The sequence below is a fragment of the Idiotropiscis lumnitzeri genome, unplaced genomic scaffold (assembly GCF_059441095.1).
Source record: "Idiotropiscis lumnitzeri isolate Australia: NSW breed Sydney's pygmy pipehorse unplaced genomic scaffold, RoL_Ilum_1.0 HiC_scaffold_241, whole genome shotgun sequence".
NCBI classification, from domain to species: domain Eukaryota; kingdom Metazoa; phylum Chordata; class Actinopteri; order Syngnathiformes; family Syngnathidae; genus Idiotropiscis; species Idiotropiscis lumnitzeri.
Window position 1 is genome coordinate 70001 of NW_028283779.1, and position 10000 is coordinate 80000.

The following is a 10000-nucleotide window of genomic DNA, read 5'->3' on the forward strand; positions in this document are numbered from 1 at the left end:
GGTGGGATGTTTAGGTGACCAGGGGTGGGACGTTTAGGTGACCAGGGGTGGGCCACTTAGGCGACCAGGGGTAAGGGGTTTAGGCGACCAGGGGTGAGACGTTTAGGCGACCAGGGGTAAGGGGTTTAGGTGACCAGGGGTAAGGGGTTTAGGTGACCAGGGGTAAGGGGGTTAGGCGACCTGGGGCTGGAGAGGAGCACCTTCCCCGGGCACAGGCAGGGAGCGAGCGCCCACCCCCAGCTCCATCGCTCCGGGGGTAATAGGCCGGCGTCTGCCACACTTAGCCCGGAGAGGAGCACCTTCCCCGGGCACGGGCGGGGAGCGAGCGCCCCCCAGCTCCATCGCTCCGGGGGTAATAGGCCGGCGTCTGCCACACTTAGGCCGCAGAGGAGCACCTTCCCCGGGCACGGGCGGGGAGCGAGCGCCCCCAGCTCCATCGCTCCGGGGGTAATAGGCCGGCGTCTGCCACACTTAGGCCGGAGAGGAGCACCTTCCCCGGGCACGGGCGGGGAGCGAGCGCCCCCAGCTCCATCGCTCCGGGGGTAATAGGCCGGCGTCTGTCACACTTAGCCCGAATATGAGCACCTTCCCCGGGCACGGGCGGTGCCAAGCGTCCCCTAAGTTTGCCCAAATGGAAGCTCCGGAGGAGGAGTGCGGGCGTGTGTCACACTTGGCCCGAATAGGAGCACCTTCCCCGGGCACAGGCGGTGCCAAGCGGCCCCTAAGTTTGCCCAAATGGAAGCTCCGGTGGAGGAGTGCATGCTGCATGACAGTGAAGCCGAATAGGAGCACCTTCCCCGGGCACATACGGTGCCAAGCGGCCCCTAAGTTTGCCCTTATGGAAGCTCCGGAGGAGGAGTGCATGCTGTGTGACAGTGAAGCCGAATAGGAGCACCTTCCCCGGGCACAGGCGGTGCCAAGCGGCCCCTAAGTTTGCCCTTATGGAAGCTCCGGAGGAGGAGTGCATGCTGTGTGACAGTGAAGCCGAATAGGAGCACCTTCCCCGGGCACAGGCGGTGCCAAGCGGCCCCTAAGTTTGCCCTTATGGAAGCTCCGGAGGAGGAGTGCATGCTGTGTGACAGTGAAGCCGAATAGGAGCACCTTCCCCGGGCACAGACGGTGCCAAGCGGCCCCTAAGTTTGCCCTTATGGAAGCTCCGGAGGAGGAGTGCATGCTGTGTGACAGTGAAGCCGAATAGGAGCACCTTCCCCGGGCACAGACGGTGCCAAGCGGCCCCTAAGTTTGCCCTTATGGAAGCTCCGGAGGAGGAGTGCATGCTGTGTGACAGTGAAGCCGAATAGGAGCACCTTCCCCGGGCACAGACGGTGCCAAGCGGCCCCTAAGTTTGCCCTTATGGAAGCTCCGGAGGAGGAGTGCATGCTGTGTGACAGTGAAGCCGAATAGGAGCACCTTCCCCGGGCACAGACGGTGCCAAGCGGCCCCTAAGTTTGCCCTTATGGAAGCTCCGGAGGAGGAGTGCATGCTGTGTGACAGTGAAGCCGAATAGGAGCACCTTCCCCGGGCACAGACGGTGCCAAGCGGCCCCTAAGTTTGCCCTTATGGAAGCTCCGGAGGAGGAGTGCATGCTGTGTGACAGTGAAGCCGAATAGGAGCACCTTCCCCGGGCACAGACGGTGCCAAGCGGCCCCTAAGTTTGCCCTTATGGAAGCTCCGGAGGAGGAGTGCATGCTGTGTGACAGTGAAGCCGAATATGAGCACCTTCCCCGGGCACGGGAGGTGCCAAGCGGCCCCTAAGTCTACCCTCATGGAAGCTCCGGAGGAGGAGGGCGGGCGTGTGTCACACTTGGCCCGAATAGGAGCACCTTCCCCGGGCACAGGCGGTGCCAAGCGGCCCCTAAGTTTGCCCTTATGGAAGCTCCGGAGGATGAGTGCATGCTGCCTGACAGTGAAGCCGAATATGAGCACCTTCCCCGGGCACAGGCGGTGCCAAGCGGCCCCTAAGTTTGCCCTAATGGAAGCTCCGGAGGAGGAGTGCGGGCGTGTGTCACACTTGGCCCGAATATGAGCACCTTCCCCGGGCACAGGCGGTGCCAAGCGGCCCCTAAGTTTGCCCTTATGGAAGCTCCGGAGGAGGAGTGCATGCTGTGTGACAGTGAAGCCGAATATGAGCACCTTCCCCGGGCACGGGAGGTGCCAAGCGGCCCCTAAGTCTACCCTCATGGAAGCTCCGGAGGAGGAGGGCGGGCGTGTGTCACACTTGGCCCGAATATGAGCACCTTCCCCGGGCACGGGCGGTGCCAAGCGGCCCCTAAGTTTGCCCTTATGGAAGCTCCGGAGGAGGAGTGCATGCTGTGTGACAGTGAAGCCGAATATGAGCACCTTCCCCGGGCACGGGAGGTGCCAAGCGGCCCCTAAGTCTACCCTCATGGAAGCTCCGGAGGAGGAGTGCGGGCGTGTGTCACACTTGGCCCGAATATGAGCACCTTCCCCGGGCACAGACGGTGCCAAGCGGCCCCTAAGTTTGCCCTTATGGAAGCTCCGGAGGAGGAGTGCATGCTGTGTGACAGTGAAGCCGAATAGGAGCACCTTCCCCGGGCACAGACGGTGCCAAGCGGCCCCTAAGTTTGCCCAAATGGAAGCTCCGGAGGAGGAGTGCATGCTGCATGACAGTGAAGCCGAATAGGAGCACCTTCCCCGGGCACAGACGGTGCCAAGCGGCCCCTAAGTTTGCCCAAATGGAAGCTCCGGAGGAGGAGTGCGGGCGTGTGTCACACTTGGCCCGAATATGAGCACCTTCCCCGGGCACAGACGGTGCCAAGCGGCCCCTAAGTTTGCCCAAATGGAAGCTCCGGAGGAGGAGTGCATGCTGCCTGACAGTGAAGCCGACTATGAGCACCTTCCCCGGGCACAGGCGGTGCCAAGCGGCCCCTAAGTCTACCCTCATGGAAGCTCCGGAGGAGGAGTGCGGGCGTGTGTCACACTTGGCCCGAATATGAGCACCTTCCCCGGGCACAGACGGTGCCAAGCGGCCCCTAAGTTTGCCCTTATGGAAGCTCCGGAGGAGGAGTGCATGCTGTGTGACAGTGAAGCCGAATATGAGCACCTTCCCCGGGCACAGGCGGTGCCAAGCGGCCCCTAAGTTTGCCCTTATGGAAGCTCCGGAGGAGGAGTGCATGCTGTGTGACAGTGAAGCCGAATATGAGCACCTTCCCCGGGCACAGGCGGTGCCAAGCGGCCCCTAAGTTTGCCCAAATGGAAGCTCCGGAGGAGGAGTGCGGGCGTGTGTCACACTTGGCCCGAATAGGAGCACCTTCCCCGGGCACGGGCGGTGCCAAGCGGCCCCTAAGTTTGCCCAAATGGAAGCTCCGGAGGAGGAGTGCATGCTGCCTGACAGTGAAGCCGAATATGAGCACCTTCCCCGGGCACAGGCGGTGCCAAGCGGCCCCTAAGTCTACCCTAATGGAAGCTCCGGAGGAGGAGGGCGGGCGTGTGTCACACTTGGCCCGAATATGAGCACCTTCCCCGGGCACAGGCGGTGCAAAGCGGCCCCTAAGTCGGTAAAGGTTGAAATAAGTAAATAAATACAAAAAGGACGAGGGGGGAAAAAAAAGGCAAAAACGTATAAAATTCCCCCATTCATTTCAATGGGCTCGGCCGAATTGGGCTTGCGGGACCGCCGAGGGCACGCCGGAGGGCGGTTGAGTCGGTAAAAGTTGAAATAAATGAATAAATACAAAAAGAACGAGGGGGGAAAAAAAGGCAAAAACGTATAAAATTCCCCCATTCATTTCAATGGGCTCGGCCGAATTGGGCTTGCGGGACCGCCGAGGGCACGCCGGAGGGCGGTTGAGTCGGTAAAAGTTGAAATAAATGAATAAATACAAAAAGAACGAGGGGGGGAAAAAAAAGGCAAAAACGTATAAAATTCCCCCATTCATTTCAATGGGCTCGGCCGAATTGGGCTTGCGGGACCGCCGAGGGCACGCCGGAGGGCGGTTGAGTCGGTAAAAGTTGAAATAAATGAATAAATACAAAAAGAACGAGGGGGGGGGAAAAAAGGCAAAAACGTATAAAATTCCCCCATTCATTTCAATGGGCTCGGCTAAAATGGGCCTGCAGTACTGCCGAGAGGCCGCCGGAGGACGCCCTAGTAGGCAAACGTTGATCCCCACACACGAGGGGTCAGTTAGGCGACCAGGGGTAGCGTTTAGGCGACCAGGGGTAGCGTTTAGGTGACCAGGGGAAGCGTTTAGGCGACCAGGGGTAGCGTTTAGGTGACCAGGGGTAGCGTTTAGGCGACCAGGGGTAGCGTTTAGGCGACCAGGGGTAGCGTTTAGGCGACCAGGGGTAGCTTTTAGGCGACCAGGGGTAGCTTTTAGGCGACCAGGGGTAGCGTTTAGGCGACCAGGGGCGTTGCAGTTCCGCCGAATTGCATTAGGGGCGCTGCAGTAGGCAAACGTTCTTCCCCCCTAGTCAGAGGGTCATTTGCCTACTTCCCAGGTTTACCCGGGTTTTCCAAAACACCTGGGGCACATTTTCAGGGATCACGTTTTTAGAAACAAAAATATTCATAATTTCTTCTAAGTCCCCTTTCCAGCGGGGAACTTTGAAACATTGTATCCGACCACTGAAGGCTGTTGGCGGGCACGGCGCGGCAAACAGCCCGCACTCAGGCATGGAGCTCCGGGGAAAGTTGCCTAATTTCTTCTAAGTCCCCTTTCCAGCGGGGAACTTTGAAACATTGTATCCGACCGTGGAAGGCTGTTGGCGGGCACGGCGCGGCTCATAGCCGGCCCTCAGGCACGGAGCTCCGGGTGAATTTTCACAAATTTCTTCTAAGTCCCCTTTCCAGCGGGGAACTTTGAAACATTGTATCCGACCGTGGAAGGCTGTTGGCGGGCACGGCGCGGCTCATAGCCGGCCCTCGGGCACGGAGCTCCGGGTGAATTTTACAAATTTCTTCTAAGTCCCCTTTCCAGCGGGGAACTTTGAAACATTGTATCCGACCGTGGAAGGCTGTTGGCGGGCACGGCGCGGCTCATAGCCGGCCCTCGGGCACGGAGCTCCGGGTGAATTTTTACAAATTTCTTCTAAGTCCCCTTTCCAGCGGGGAACTTTGAAACATTGTATCCGACCGTGGAAGGCTGTTGGCGGGCACGGCGCGGCTCATAGCCGGCCCTCGGGCACGGAGCTCCGGGTGAATTTTCACAAATTTCTTCTAAGTCCCCTTTCCAGCGGGGAACTTTGAAACATTGTATCCGACCGTGGAAGGCTGTTGGCGGGCACGGCGCGGCTCATAGCCGGCCCTCAGGCACGGAGCTCCGGGTGAATTTTCACAAATTTCTTCTAAGTCCCCTTTCCAGCGGGGAACTTTGAAACATTGTATCCGACCAAAGGAAGGCTGTTGGCGGGCGCGGCGCGGCTCATAGCCGGCCCTCGGGCACGGAGCTCCGGGTGAATTTTACTCAATTCTTCTAAGTCCCCTTTCCAGCGGGGAACTTTCAAACATTGTATCCGACCACTGAAGGCTGTTGGCGGGCGCGGCGCGGCTCATAGCCGGCCCTCAGGCACGGAGCTCCGGGTGAATTTTCACAAATTTCTTCTAAGTCCCCTTTCCAGCGGGGAACTTTGAAACATTGTATCCGACCGTGGAAGGCTGTTGGCGGGCACGGCGCGGCTCATAGCCGGCCCTCGGGCACGGAGCTCCGGGTGAATTTTCACAAATTTCTTCTAAGTCCCCTTTCCAGCGGGGAACTTTGAAACATTGTATCCGACCGTGGAAGGCTGTTGGCGGGCACGGCGCGGCTCATAGCCGGCCCTCGGGCACGGAGCTCCGGGTGAATTTTTACAAATTTCTTCTAAGTCCCCTTTCCAGCGGGGAACTTTGAAACATTGTATCCGACCGTGGAAGGCTGTTGGCGGGCACGGCGCGGCTCATAGCCGGCCCTCGGGCACGGAGCTCCGGGTGAATTTTCACAAATTTCTTCTAAGTCCCCTTTCCAGCGGGGAACTTTGAAACATTGTATCCGACCGTGGAAGGCTGTTGGCGGGCACGGCGCGGCTCATAGCCGGCCCTCGGGCACGGAGCTCCGGATGAATTTTTACAAATTTCTTCTAAGTCCCCTTTCCAGCGGGGAACTTTGAAACATTGTATCCGACCGTGGAAGGCTGTTGGCGGGCACGGCGCGGCTCATAGCCGGCCCTCGGGCACGGAGCTCCGGGTGAATTTTCACAAATTTCTTCTAAGTCCCCTTTCCAGCGGGGAACTTTGAAACATTGTATCCGACCGTGGAAGGCTGTTGGCGGGCGCGGCGCGGCTCATAGCCGGCCCTCGGGCACGGAGCTCCGGGGAATTTTTACAAATTTCTTCTAAGTCCCCTTTCCAGCGGGGAACTTTGAAACATTGTATCCGACCGTGGAAGGCTGTTGGCGGGCACGGCGGGGCTCATAGCCGGCCCTCGGGCACGGAGCTCCGGGTGAATTTTACAAATTTCTTCTAAGTCCCCTTTCCAGCGGGGAACTTTGAAACATTGTATCCGACCAAAGGAAGGCTGTTGGCGGGCGCGGCGCGGCTCATAGCCGGCCCTCGGGCACGGAGCTCCGGGTGAATTTTACAAATTTCTTCTAAGTCCCCTTTCCAGCGGGGAACTTTGAAACATTGTATCCGACCGTGGAAGGCTGTTGGCGGACGCGGCGCGGCTCACAGCCCGCCCTCAGGCACGGAGCTCCGGGGGAATTTCCCCCTCATTTCTTCTAAGTCCCCTTTCCAGCGGGGAACTTTCAAACATTGTATCCGACCGTGGAAGGCTGTTGGCGGGCACGGCGCGGCTCATAGCCGGCCCTCAGGCACGGAGCTCCGGGTGAATTTGACAAATTCCTTCTAAGTCCCCTTTCCAGCGGGGAACTTTGAAACATTGTATCCGACCGTGGAAGGCTGTTGGCGGGCACGGCGCGGCTCATAGCCGGCCCTCAGGCACGGAGCTCCGGGTGAATTTTCACAAATTTCTTCTAAGTCCCCTTTCCAGCGGGGAACTTTGAAACATTGTATCCGACCGTGGAAGGCTGTTGGCGGGCACGGCGCGGCTCATAGCCGGCCCTCGGGCACGGAGCTCCGGGTGAATTTTCACAAATTTCTTCTAAGTCCCCTTTCCAGCGGGGAACTTTGAAACATTGTATCCGACCGTGGAAGGCTGTTGGCGGGCACGGCGCGGCTCATAGCCGGCCCTCAGGCACGGAGCTCCGGGTGAATTTTTACAAATTTCTTCTAAGTCCCCTTTCCAGCGGGGAACTTTGAAACATTGTATCCGACCACTGAAGGCTGTTGGCGGACGCGGCGCGGCTCACAGCCCGCCCTCAGGCACGGAGCTCCGGGGAAATTTGGCTCATTTCTTCTAAGTCCCCTTTCCAGCGGGGACCTTTCAAACATTGTATCCGACCACTGAAGGCTGTTGGCGGGCGCGGCGCGGCTCACAGCCCGCCCTCAGGCACGGAGCTCCGGGGAAATTTGCCTCATTTCTTCTAAGTCCCCTTTCCAGCGGGGAACTTTCAAACATTGTATCCGACCACTGAAGGCTGTTGGCGGGCGCGGCGCGGCTCACAGCCCGCCCTCAGGCACGGAGCTCCGGGGAAATTTGCCTCATTTCTTCTAAGTCCCCTTTCCAGCGGGGAACTTTCATACATTGTATCCGACCACTGAAGGCTGTTGGCGGACGCGGCGCGGCTCACAGCCCGCCCTCAGGCACGGAGCTCCGGGGGAATTTGCCCCCTCATTTCTTCTAAGTCCCCTTTAGGCGACCAGGGGTTGACAATTTAGGTGACCAGGGGTTGACAATTTAGGCGACCAGGGGTGACTTTTAGGCGACCAGGGGTGAGGTTTAGGCGACCAGGGGTGAGGTTTAGGCGACCAGGGGTAGCGTTTAGGCGACCAGGGGCGTTGCAGTTCCGCCGAATTGCATTAGGGGCGCTGCAGTAGGCAAACGTTTTTACCCCTAGTCAGAGGGTCATTTGCCTACTTCCCAGGTTTACCCGGGTTTTCCAAAACACCTGGGGCACATTTTTAGGAACCACGTTTTTAGAAACAAAAATTCTTCTATGTCCACCTCCGTGAAAGAAATTGCCCAATGGTTCCCGCGGAAGAGAGCTGCCAGGCGGACGCATACTGCAATAACGGCCGCCCTGGCGCTCTGGTGGATGTTATCCTCGAAATTTCTTCTATGTGCCCATTCCAGCGGGCAACTTGCGAACAATGGTGTCCGACCATGGAAGGCTGTTGGCGGACGCGGCGCGGCTCACAGCCCGCCCTCAGGCACGGAGCTCCGGGGGAATTTTCCCCTCATTTCTTCTAAGTCCCCATTCCAGCGGGGAGCTTGCAAACGTGGTATCCGACCACTGAAGGCTGTTGGCGGGCACGGCCCCACCAGCGCAACACGGCACTTCCTATGACTCGGGTCCGACGCAGGAGGAGCGGTCCTCCCGGCCCCGCCACACGGCACTTCCTATGACTCGGGTCCGACGCAGGAGGAGCGGTCCTCCCGGCCCCGCCACACGGCACTTCCTATGACTCGGGTCCGACGCAGGAGGAGCGGTCCTCCCGGCCCCGCCACACGGCACTTCCTATGACTCGGGTCCGACGCAGGAGGAGCGGTCCTCCCGGCCCCGCCACACGGCACTTCCCATGACTCGGGTCCGACGCAGGAGGAGCGGTCCTCCCGGCCCCACCACCGCCACACGGCACTTCCCATGACCCGGGTCCGACGCAGGAGGAGCGGTCCTCCCGGCCCCACCGCAACACACACAACCACTGACCGATTGGAAATCATGACCCGCCATCGGAGGGCCCCTGCCGGCCCCGGCCTCGCGCCGGGGTGTTCGGGTGGACGGTTCCTTCGGCCTGCGGGTCGACCTCTGAGCGTTGGCCGGCACCGCAGCACACACAACCACTGACCGATTGGCAATCATGACCCGCCATCGGAGGGCCCCTGCCGGCCCCGGCCTCGCGCCGGGGTGTTCGGGTGGACGGTTCCTTCGGCCTGCGGGTCGACCTCTGAGCGTTGGCCGGCACCGCAGCACACACATAACCACTGACCGATTGGCAATCATGACCCGCCATCGGAGGGCCCCTGCCGGCCCCGGCCTCGCGCCGGGGTGTTCGGGTGGACGGTTCCTTCGGCCTGCGGGTCGACCTCTGAGCGTTGGCCGGCACCGCATCACCGCAGCACACATAACCACTGACCGATTGGCAATCATGACCCGCCATCGGAGGGCCCCTGCCGGCCCCGGCCTCGCGCCGGGGTGTTCGGGTGGACGGTTCCTTCGGCCTGCGGGTCGACCTCTGCGCGTTGGCCGGCACTTCCCTACCGTTACCCCCCCACCCCTGGGGTTGTGACAAAACGGCACTTCCTATGACTCGGGTCCGACGCTGGAGGAGCGGTCCTCCCGGCCCATCTCGCACCCACACCCTGACATATACTGCACCACACCAACCACTGACCGATTGGCAAGCATGACCCGCCATCGGAGGGCCCCTGCCGGCCCCGGCCTCGCGCCGGGGTGTTCGGGTGGACGGTTCCTTCGGCCTGCGGATCGACCTCTAGCGCACCAACCAGCGCGAAACCGCTTTCGTCGCGAGACCGAGACGACCCTGTCGCGTGCCCGTTGGCCACACGGGCCCAGAGATGTCCTACACGGGAGTTCCGCCGCGCTCGCGGGTACCCCGCGCCGCCCCGCCACGAGAGGGGCGCGGGAGCCCAGGCCCGCATCAGCCGAGCGGTCCTTTCCGAAAAAGCATGTTTCTCAAACCCTACCGGCGTCTGTCAGAAGACGCCGCCTCCGAGTGCGTGTTGCGGTCGCGGGCGTGCGGGCGGCTCCGGCTCCCTCCCGCGACTGACCGCCACGCGGTAACGCGGCCTCTACGGACCGAGTACATACCGAGGCCCAGCCGACTTCCTCACCGCGCACGGGGGCTGAATCGTAACGGAAATTTCGGTAGCCCACGTCCGAAATAAATATGAAAGAAACGAGGGAGGCTGGGGTGCCGCCG